The following is a 12,372-nucleotide window of genomic DNA, read 5'->3' on the forward strand; positions in this document are numbered from 1 at the left end:
TAGGAAGTTAAGAACCCTTCAAAGTCTAAAGAACCAGTAAAGAACCCTAATGGTTCAGCAGGTGTGATGGGCTTAAACCTTCTTCAGCCCTGCCACATTACTGGCCGAAGTATTTCATCAATCCAGCGCCTCATTGTCCAGATGTTTCTGTTCATCACTCTTCTTTATCCAAGCTCCAAAACTGCCATTCTGCCTTTTCACTGCCTCTTTTCAGCCTTCCATCTCATCCCTTCCTCTCCTCTCTCTCTCTCTCTCTCTCTCTCTCAGTGCTGTGTAAGCACTTCTCATCCCTCCGCTCTCTCGCTCTCTTCCTCCTCCACCACTGTGAAATTGGCTTTGAATATGGATTTAGAGAGGAAGCCACTCGCTCAGAAAAAGCACAGCCATAAACATTAAGAGCTGCGTCCAATACAAAAAAGCAAACGCCAAGAATCAGTGTCTTCCAAAAACTGCACTTTTTTTAAAAAACTGGCTTTACGCATGCACATACACACACACACACTTACACAGACACACACACACACACACACACTCACACACGCACACACTCACACACGCACACACACTCACACAGACACACACTCACACACACACACACACATACACGCACACACTCACACAGACACACACGCACACACTCACACAGACACACACTCACACACACACACACACACACACACTCACAGACACACACTCACGCACACAGACACACATTCACACACACACAGACACACACTCACACAGACACACACACAGTCTGGTTTTGCAGTCGGTGTGTCGGAGAACTGCACTCAGGTACAAACATGAAATTGAATAATGAACACAGCGAACACATTCTGCATTTATGACTCTTGGCACTAATGCACACAGGACCATTAGCCAGCAACAGAGAGAGAGGGATAAACAGAGAGAGAGGAAAAGAAAATGAACAAGAGAGAGAAAATGAGAGCAAACAAAAGAGAAGGGAAAAAATTTGAGACATTTAGAGAAGGAGAAAATGAGAGGGAGAGAAAGGGAGGGGCAAAGGGGAGGAAAAAAGAGCAAGAAAAAGAGAGAGATAAAGAGAGGGAGGCAGAAGAGAGGGGGAAAAGGAATCTTCTGCTGTTGCTCTGGAGAAGGAAAGAAAAGCTGCAATCCGTTGGGTGCCATCACACACTGGTCCCTTTAGCATCGCATACACACACACACACACACTCACACACTCACACACTCACACACTCACACACACACACTCACACACACTCACACACTCACACACTCACACACTCACACTCACACACACACACACTCACACATTTACAGATTAAGTATTTCTGCAGCGCTTTAATTTTTTTACAAATCCTTGTCACACCTTGACTTTGAAACCATAAGGACAAAAAAAAAAACCAGACGCACACAGCGGCCAATCACATCACGGCCCAGAAAAATCGGCCAATTAGGAGTTTGTTGCCGTAGCAACCGGCTGGTCCACTGGGCAGACTGGACCTGCACTGGGCTGCTGATGCTGAGTGAGAGACACACACAGGATCATATCCTAAACCACGCCCTGTTCTCCTGACAAGCCTGAGAACACAGTGCAGGTTCTCACTGCCAAAACAAGCCAAATCTAGAACCCTTAATGGTTCCTCTGGTTCTTCAGCCTGGCCCTCTGGAGAAACCCGTAAATAAATGATACACAGCTCTACACCCAAAGCCATCGAGGAACCCTGTCTGAGAACACCAATAAGTACACAACACAGGTTTAATCTAGAACCCTTAAAGGTTCCTCTGGTGGAAATCCAGAGTCACTGAGGAACTTTTTTTAAACACAGTGTTCAAACAATGTACTCTAACACAGACTGTGTCTCTATACACTCTTAGAACAAAAAGGTTCCTTGAGGGTTCTTTGAATGGTTAAGCAGTCTAGTTTTAACAGGTTCTACTTAGAACCCATTCTGAAAGGGAACCTCAAGGTGGAGCTTTAAAGTGAAACAAAATGAAGAACCCATTACAGTGTTAGACCAAGCTGTGAAGCTGAGTGGAGCTTACGGTTAATGTCTTAAACCCTCCATCATAAACGTTCCTCTGTAGCAGGAAGGAACTAAAATCATCCCTGGTTCTTCTGGAGTTCTTGAGAAAGTTTGCAGGTCTCTAATGAGGTTCTGCAGTGGAACCGTGTCTCATCATGGATCAAATAATATAGTGTATGAAATGATTAACTTCCTTCATTCACAGCACGGGTGTTTGGGAATAGTGAGCCGGATGCATTCGGAATGCCGGAGACACGGGATCTGAAGAGAGTTATGAAGAAACTGTGAATGTGTATGTAATAATGAGTGGATGTGCAGTGGATGATTTCATCTCCTCAGGATGTCTCTAAGCAGAGAAAGCTGGGGAAGACAAGACGCAGAAATCTGTCGGGAAATAACGCTGGCATCGTGTCTTGATTTGGTTTAAAAGGATTGAACAGGAGAAATTCCAGAAGAAAAGAAAAGAAAAGAAAAGAAAAGAAAAGAAAAAAATACATTAATTCTCTAAAATTGATGGTGTTTTGTGAGTCGTTGTGCAGTTTAGTATTTTTTTTGCACGAGGTTTTAGTATCACAAACTATATGAAGTTTGTTTGCCTTGCAGACTGTAACAGACGACCATGAACACAAAAAACATAATAATTTTGATAAAGTCCTTTTATACAGCAGTTAGTTCCGGTCCACTGATCTGATTGGACGAGTGGCGTTCCGAGAGCGCAGATATTCAGAGTAACGGCACTGCGATGCGTCACTGTGTGCATCACTCCACTCGTCTGTGTTCACTACATACAATATCAATTATAGCAATAGTTCATTAGTTCATAGTTCATCATATCATTGAAACCGTTACTACATTTACTACAGGCTGTCAGTGAGTTACCATGGCAACGTGCAACACTCTATCCGGCTGTGGCGTCTTTGGGAACCATTTTCACTGTTAGAGCAAAAATAAACAAAATATTGGGCCAGATTGAGTCTGAAATGTCAGTCACTTGGTATTAATTTCTTATTTATAGAACTGTTGTATAAAAGTAATATCACACTCGCAATCATACTGCTGTACTGGATATCAGCACGGCTGCGATTACCTGCGAATACCTGCGATTACCAGCGAATATCTGCGATTACCAGCGATTACCTGCGAATACCTGCGATTACCCGCGAATATCTGCGATTACCTGCGAATATCTGCGATTGCCTGCGAATACCTGTGATTACCTGCGAATACCTGCGATTACCTGCGAATATCTGCGATTGCCTGCGATTACAAGTGAATACCTGCGATTACCAGTGAATACCTGCGATTACCAGTGAATACCTGCGATTGCCAGTGAATACCTGCGATTACCTGCGAATATCGGCAGCCTCATGACTATAGCTGAACTGATATTCAGTACAAAGTGCTTAATTACAAATCGCTTGTCTAATGTCCATCGTAGACTCTATGAAACGTTTCCAAAGTGCCGTTTTTGACAGAAATTTTCTGCACATCATTAATAAATCTGTGTAACTGCTGTTAGCTGAATAATGTATGTGCGTAATGCTACACACTGGTAGACTTTATTTCACATTAATCAACTCAAAGCATTCTCCATTTCCCGTGACCTTTCTCATGGAGTCGAGACGAGACGAGAGCACCAGCCGAGAGATGGGAGAAAGGGGGCGGGGCTTCCAGAGGGTCAGCTAATATCAAAACTTAATGTTACAGATAGGTCATAGATAAAAGCCTTTGGGTAAGAAGAATCATTAAAATACAATAACGCAGGAACTGCCGAGAACGGATGCCAGATTAACGTCATGGACGTCGTTTAGTAGTGATTAGTCATTTATGTAATAATTGTAACTGGCGTGGATTTCCTTTCTGTTTTTCGTCTATTTGGGAAAAAGACTATTTGTAGATCTGTTGTCTTTGTTTCAGCGAGGACTGAAATTTAATCACTGACTGAAGTTAGGAGACGTCTCGGTCTCTGGACATCTGATGCTGATATAGTGTACGATCACTCAAACACTCATCTGTCAGGATTGTAGAGCACTTCTCTCGCCCATCACACACACACACACACACACACACACACACACACACACACACACACACAAATCCAATCACTATTTGTCTGTCTCTCTCTCTCTCTCTCTCTCTCTCTCTCTCTCTCTCTCTCTCTCTGTACTGCAGTGTGAGGTGAAAAGAGCCTGTATTTGGCACTGCACTAGGACTCGGCGCTGTCCGGGCAATTAGGCTGCAAATGGAGGGCAAATAAATGAAGAGTCCTCTAATATCCTGCAGCTTCAGTCAGCAGAGTTTTACTCTCTCTCTCTCTCTCTCTCTCTCTCTCTCTTTCTGTCTCTGTCTCTGTCTCTGTCTCTCTATCCGTCTTTCTCTGTCCATTTGTCTCTTTCTTTGTTTCTCTATCTCTGCCCCTCTGCCCTTCTCTCTCTGTGTCTCTGTCTATCCATCTCTCTCTCTCTCTCTGTCTGTATCTCTCTCTTCTCCTCCATCACTCAGATCACTCATGCGTCTATCTTCAGCACTCATTAATCAGCAGCAGTGTGTAGTCATGCAGCAGGCATCTGTCTTTTCTTTTCACCATCTCACTCTCATGTGCTGCCTCTGTCTGTGTGTGTGTGTGTTTGTGTGTGTGTTTGTGTGTGTGTGTGTGTGTGTGTTCTGCTGTGTTACTCACAATCATACACACTGGAGTCCTTACTGTGAAATGTGATGCTGCAGTTTCTTGGTAAAGCTTCCTCCTGCCTGCTCAGTGGTTTTATAAAACAATAAACGATTCATGATTTCTCATCCATTTCCCTGCAACAGCTTCAACACACGTTTATTTACTATAAGTCGAGTTTTGTCTGATTATAAACACACGTTTATTTACTATAAGTCGAGTATTGTCTGAATATAAACACACGTTTATTTACTATAAGTCGAGTTTTGTCTGATTATAAACACACGTTTATTTACTATAAGTCGAGTATTGTCTGATTATAAACACACGTTTATTTACTATAAGTCGAGTTTTGTCTGATTATAAACACACGTTTATTTACTATAAGTCGAGTATTGTCTGATTATAAACACGTTTAATAACTAAGTTGAGTTTTGTCTGATTACAAAACGTTTTATTACTATAAGTTTTGTCTGATTATAAACACATGTTTATTTACTATAAGTTTTGTCTGATTATAAACACATGTTTATTTACTATACGTTTTGTCTGATTATAAACGTATTGCTTAAAGGTTTTTGTGCTTCCGTCACTCGTTCTCAGAAGACGGGATGTCAGGTATTAAACAGCTGACCTTATATGAAAAAGCTCCTCCTCATTTTACACTTCCTCTCCACTCCCTCTCTCCTACTCCCTTCTTTCCATCATACACTGTAAGGAACAGAGGATTAATGAAGAAGATGATGACTGAAGATCAGGAATGAAGGAAAGGGTCATTCCTGTCTCATCCCTCCTTTCTTTCCTGACCCTTTCCTTCATTCCCGATCTTCTCTCAACCTGCTGTCTGCACGCCATCCTGCTCCTTTCCCATCTTTTCTTCAGTCATGTTCTTCTTCATTCATCCTTGTCTTTTCCTTCTATCCCACTCCTCTCACATTACCTCTTTATTGGTTTCTACATTTTTTTCTCCTCCCTCCCTTCCATCCTGATCCTTCCTTTCCCTCCTGTTCTTCTTGATGATCTAATTTCCGCTTATTTCTAAATGTTCCCTTCCTTCCTGAACTTTTCTTCTCATATCTTACTTTCCATTCCTTCCATCATTGCTGATACACCCTTTCCTTCCTTTACTCGCTTTACTCCTCCCTCCCCATGTTACTTTCTCTTCCTTCCTTCCTTCCTTCCTTCCTCCCTCAAATCTCCCTTTCCTCCTTCTTTCTTTCCCTTCCTTCCTGTTACTTGTCCTCCCTTACTTCTTTCTATCCTTCCTTCTCTCGTGTTACTTTCCCTTGTCCGTCCATCCTTCCTTCCTCCCTTCTTTTTAACTTTCCCTCCCTCCCTCCCTCCCAATCACCTACTCTCTCCTTCTTTCCTAATTTTTCATTTCCTCTTTGCTCTTTTCCTCCCACCATACTACTTTTATTTCCCTGTTAATCCTTCCTTCCCATGCTGCTCCTTCCCTTCTTTCCTTCCTGCTTCTTCTTCCCTGCCTCACCATTTCCTTCACTCCTGTCCTTTACTTCCTCCCTGTGCATTTCTTTCCCTCCCAGTTTTTCCTCTTCGGCTCCCTGCAGTTCAGCAGATGTTTCCGTCAGCGCCCAGGCGGCGAGCGGTGCGTCTGAAGGTCAGAGGGAGGTGAGAGGAGTGTTCAACACGACCGCTCAAGCTCTCACGCATGCAAACGGAAATCTCATGAAGACTCACAGGCTTTGATTCAGAAGCGAGCGTTTCGTAAAGGACAGGAAGTGCTGCAGAAAGGCAGATGATCAAAAAGCAGCGGGTGAAGCGGAGAGAGAAAATGAAAGAAGCTCTTCGAGTTTCGAGCGTTTATTCAGGAGCGAGTGATGCAGCTGTACCTCCCACTCAAACATTTACAAACACACACACACAGATCAGTAGACATTTACACTGCTCCATGAGCATGACACGCATTGATTTCTGTCGTCAATAGCAGGAGACACAGATGGGTAGTGATTGGAGGAGAGGTTGGGATGATGCGATAGAGAAAAAGAATATAAATTGGCATTTTAGGAGGAGACGCTGTAAAAGAGTACTCTGGGATTCTGGGAACGTTTATTTACATCTTCAATAACAATCAAACCCATTTTTCTGCCAATGAAACCAAGCGGAGGACGGCGGCTTTGCCATCTTGAAGACTCACAAAATAAAAAATAAAGAAAATAAAGAACGAGTGAATCTAATCGTCTGCTGTATCTGATATTCAGTTGTGCTTCATGCATCAAGCTCCAGTCTGCATCAGAGTTTAGCCTCCGATCTAAATCCTCCCGAGAAACCCTGATTCACCTCAAACCCAAATCGCTCAAATCCTCCGTGTCATTTTTGGGTTTTATTGGTCTATTAAGCTGACAGATGAAAGATCTCGATGTTCTCCTGCGTACTCCAGCGCGCCCCCGCAGACACATCCAACCCCAACATAGAGACACTTCACACCAAAAATAGAAAACCATTGTTCTCTCTCTCTCTCTCTCTCTCTCTCACACACACACACACACACACACTCACACACATCAGGTTAAATGTCACCGAACACACACACGCACAGCCAGAGGCAACGACAAGACACACAGCAAACTGAAACCTGTATCTTCAGCATAAGAACCCATAAACGTGCATCCAAACTGATGAAAACCGTGTGTGTGGACGAATCGTAACACCTTACAGAGCCACAATGACTTTCACCCCTCAAACACTGTTCAAGTGTCCATAAGATTTATTTATGCAAATTTAAAAGCTCGATTTTAGAGTTCTTTATTCACTCAGAGTAAAAAAAAAGGTCCATCTAGCACCTTAAATGGTTTTCTAGATGTTCTGAGAACGTTTTAATTCATCATTTGCACGTCGTACATCAGCATCGTAGGAACATTAACACTTTTCCACAGTGCTACTTTTTGTTTAACTGGAATTTTATTACAGAAGAATATTATCATGTCATTAGAGATTTCCATCTATACGACCTCAGAAGAGAGAGAAAAGAGAGGCTTGTGAGAAGACGACTTGTTTCTATGTTAATATGTGAATAAATGGAACTATAAATGGTTAAAAAGAATGATGTGTTATTCTTTAACAAATGCTGTGGTGTAAGAGGAATAAAACACGTGGGGATGTGCTGTTATAGGGAAATAATCAACTTCAGGCTGGTAACTTAACGTTCACACACACTAAAATCCTACAGAATACAGAGCGTAGCAGCAGGACTTCTGCTTTCACCATTTACTAAGATTCAGGTGGAATAATCCACGACTTTCATCCCACTGCTCCTTATTCTGTTCACACACACACACACACACACACACACACACACTCTCTCTTTGACAGACGCTGATAAATATTCCAGTTTAAGTTCGGTGTGTGTTTAAATGAAAGCTCAGTCGTATTCGCAGGTCAGGAGCAGAACGTAGAAAGTTTCATCAAAGCGCAGAAAGTTTTAGCAGCTCGTAAACATGTTCGTTTGATCACATTTCCGTCCAGCGTGAGACTTGCGAAGCTCTTCGAATGATAATGAGACTCCAACAAAACCTTTTGGAAAAGTCTGTGTGCTATTTACAGCATCAGAGACCCGGCAGTGCGTCATGTAGCTGAAATAACTCTGCTCGCCCCCACACGCCCCCATCACTCCCCCCACACACACACCCCCATCACTCCCCCCACACACACACACCCCCATCACTCCGCCCACACACACACCCACACACCCCCATCACTCCCCCCACACACACACCCACACACCCCCATCACTCCCCCCACACACACACACCCCCATCACTCCCCCCACACACACACCCATCACTCCGCCCCCCCCCACCCCCATCACTCCGCCCCCAAACCCCACATCACTCCACCCTCTCTGCCTCCCCGTGCCCCCCCACTCGCCCCTCTTTCTCTCTCCTGATCTTCATTCTCCTCTCCATCTCTCTTTATCTGGTGATCATTCTCTCAGCTCCACTAGAGACCCGCGCACTCTATCTCTCTCTCTCCCTCACACACACACACACACACACACACACACACACACACACACTGTTCCCCTGAGACAAATCTCCTCACACATGGCCTTCTGTTGCTCTTTCACAGTAATAAACGATTCCACGGCCTCTATGTAAAGCCCTAGGCTCATACATTACTGTGTCTATAGTGATACTATTAAATGCAAAAGTTTGTGCACCCTTAAGACAAAATGACAAAAAGTGGAACTTGTACGAAGACATACGGTATAGTGTTCAGTTTTACAGTTCCTTCATTATCACCAGTAAGAAAAATGGTCAAATAATAAACTAATCCAACACACACATTCTTCTTAAATAAATTCAGATCAATTTAAAACAGTAGCGTATTTTCCCCTTTTTCAAAAATCATGAGAAGGGCACAAACTTTTGCACTGTATGGAAGTGAGGTTAATAAACAGGCTTAGACAATGAAGTCGACTCCGACTCACATTCAAACGAGTTGCAGAAATCTTTTAAAAACATATATTTTATATATATATATATATAAAGGTACGAAGGAAAGTAGAAACCTGTGGTTCCCGAGTGCTGGAACAGAAAAGCGTTCGTCCTGTCGTCGGGAGACTGTTGGTGCTCTGTGAGTGGGAGGGGCATACTCTCTCTCACCTGTCAATCACAGAGACGCTGGGAACCCAATATTAAAAAATCTCCCTCTGTTCCTGTAAAGCTTTCTTCCTCGTGTCTCTCAGGGAGATTTCCTCACCACTGTCACCTCTGGCTTGGACATTAGGGATCTAAATCTATATCCGGATTTCTGTAAAGCTGCTTGTGATGAAGTCTATTGTTAAAAGCTGAAGCTATATATATAAAATTTAGTTCAACTGATTGAACATAACTGAAATACATATACACATATATATATATATTGCACACCATTATGTGTTCCAAATCTGACTTTCTCCACTTTCCTACTCTTTCAATAATCTCTGCTGTGAGTAATCCCAAATCTCTCTTTTTCCCCTCTCATCCCTTCCCTGCTTTTCACCTCCTGCCTCTTCCATTTTACCCAAAATGCCTTTCAGGGGAACTAATGAGAGTTTATTCTTCCAAATGAAGCACAGCGCAGAGGCAGAGCGGCTTTGAGCTCACACTGGTGGTATTAACACTCAGTTTCCTGACTACAGCATGACTCACTCTCTCTCTCTCTCTCTGTCTCTCTCTCTCATCCCCATTTTCTTTTTAATAATAAGCAAACGACTGCAGGCCGGGAAAATATAAATGAGACCAGAATTAGGCTAAAAATAGCCACGCCTACGTTTTTTTTCCCCATGAGAAATCAAATAACGATGACAAGCCTCTAATTTTTTTCTTGCATTCAACCCAAAACCTGATTTCAGTCTTGAGGTGGTCATGTGATTTGATCTGGCTCAGCGATCACGCCGACACTCAGACACTCCAAAACACAAACCAAATCCGGTGTCTTGTATCCTGTTCCCTGATGGTTCAGGCCGGAGTGTGCGTTTCCCTTTACCCGTTTCAGTGCTTTTTTATTTATTTATTTATTTCAGCTCTCGTCGTTAAATCAGCTGCAGGAGTGTGCGGTTATGAAAGCCACTTTGCAGAACAAGCAAATGTCAAATTGTGACTGATCATCTGGCGAGCGCTCGGTAATAACTAGCGCTAACAGATGCCACGGTCAAATGACTATTGATGAGGATGTGAGAGGCGCCGGAAAGTGCTGGAACGTGGCGAAAGGACACTTAGTACATTGTTCACAAATGCCAGGAATGAGAGGAATAATCACAACAACAGCAGAGTGAGTCAGAAAATAAAAGAGGTGATCATACCAAAGCTAACCCACTGACAATTTTAGCAAAATAAATTATGATGACTGAGAAGCAGATGTTCAACAACAAAGCTAAATGATAGGTGAATATAAATGTCACTATTAGGTGCAGTAACGTATTGCGATTTATCCTGATTTAAGGGCGCCAAAACTTTAAGTAGCACTCACATGATGTTTACAGTGATGTCACACCAAATGACGACTTCTGATGGGTGACGAATAAAACGTAAACTCAGCGTAAAGTGTGTTAGTGAGGAGTCAAAACTCCAGACCAGCTTCAGTGCTCCTGTACTAGAGCGATGGAGAACCGTTCTTCTACAAGATCGTCCCTCAGTATTAATATCAGACTGGCTACACCACCATCACTCACTATAGCGATCAAAAATAAATAAATATAGTTTATTAATATCACCCTACATCACTGCATTCTGCATCATTCTGATGTGTTCCTGCTCAGAAATAATCAGGTAAGAGATCAGACGTTCAGACGTAACCCATAATTCACAGAGGATGTTCCACGTGTTTAATCGGAGAAAGTTCCCTATGTGATGTACAGCTCACTCAAGAAGCCCATCACCTCAGCACACACACAGGGAGAAGAGAAAGAGAGTAAATTTCACATTCAGCCTCACAACATTTCCTCCTCCGAAGCTTCCATCTTTGGGAGTTTTTGCTTCTCGCCGTCTCTCTGTGCTTCACTCAGTGGAGGTTAAAGCACTGATGAGATCTACACAAAGCAGACCTACGAGTATCTACACTGTAAAATGTGCTATTAATATGATATAAACTTTTACTCTGCATTCTTTAACTCTACAAAATATAAAAGAGCAGAGATAATTCAGGGCCAGAGTGACTTCAGCATGCTAATTTACAGGATAAATTTTTTAAAAAATAGAAATCTTTCCTAAATGTGATTAAAATTCTGTAAGGAATTTGTCTTGGTGAACTGGTGCTTAGTAATAACAGTAAAATACACGGAATGAAAATAATATTAATAAGGTAAACATTGTAAGGTATGATAAGAAAAGTTAAAAAGAAAAGAGAAAGTTATGAAATGAGCAAAAATATAAAAGTATAAAAATAAAAAAATAAATAAAAATAGAGACATTAACTGTACATTAGTGCAGGATGTGCGAAAGTGGGCCAGTGCAAATGCTCCCAGATTGAAGTAATGAAGCCCAAAGTTGATTCTTTTCCTATAACAGTAAGTGTTTTATTCCTCTTATACCACAGCAATTTGCTAATGATTACAATTTTATATTTACTAAAGAATGACACGTCATACTTTTTATCCATTTATAGTTATGCTTAATGTTGTGGAACGTCAGTGAAACAGGTGAGTTCCTGTTGTCACTTGCGTTATAGCAGCTATAAACAGTCGTTCCCTCACCAGCGTCTCTTTCTTCTCTCTCTTTACTGAGAAACAGCAAAGAAGCGTAAACTCCTCTGTCCTGAAGACGTCGGAAAACTAAAGTTACAGCTTTACCTCTGACTGATACAAAGCGCTGACACTGGAGACTCCTTCCATACATGTTACATAAACATCTCCTTACAGATCAATGATTACACACATTATTTAATCTGTTTATTATTAGTGGAGCGTCCGCCTTAAGAGTTGCTGTTACTATAGAAACGATATCGTATCAGAACAAGCGCATTAATATAAACCTGTGATCAGAGCTGCTGTTATAGAAAACTAATCAACACCTTCTGACCAATCACAGTCCAGGTTCCAACAAGTTAACCTCAGTGGTGTGTGACGAACTCAAGGACAGATTCAGTTCACAGCCTTGTATAGTTTTTAGCAGTTGTAGTTGCATGGTGCTGACTACAGAGGGTGCTCTAACATCCACAACACCCTGCATCCCGGTAAACTGCAGCTTTATGGCACTT

General features: G+C 42.3%; 1 protein-coding gene across 3 annotated transcripts in view; it reads right to left on the minus strand.

Moving 5' to 3' along the window:
• Positions 1–12,372, minus strand: part of LOC113523774 (voltage-dependent T-type calcium channel subunit alpha-1I) — a 162,414-nt gene that overhangs the window by 115,948 nt on the left and 34,094 nt on the right. The window lies entirely within an intron of this gene.

Source organism: Pangasianodon hypophthalmus, chromosome 13 (genome assembly GCF_027358585.1).
Source record: "Pangasianodon hypophthalmus isolate fPanHyp1 chromosome 13, fPanHyp1.pri, whole genome shotgun sequence".
In the NCBI taxonomy this organism is placed as follows: Eukaryota; Metazoa; Chordata; class Actinopteri; order Siluriformes; family Pangasiidae; genus Pangasianodon; species Pangasianodon hypophthalmus.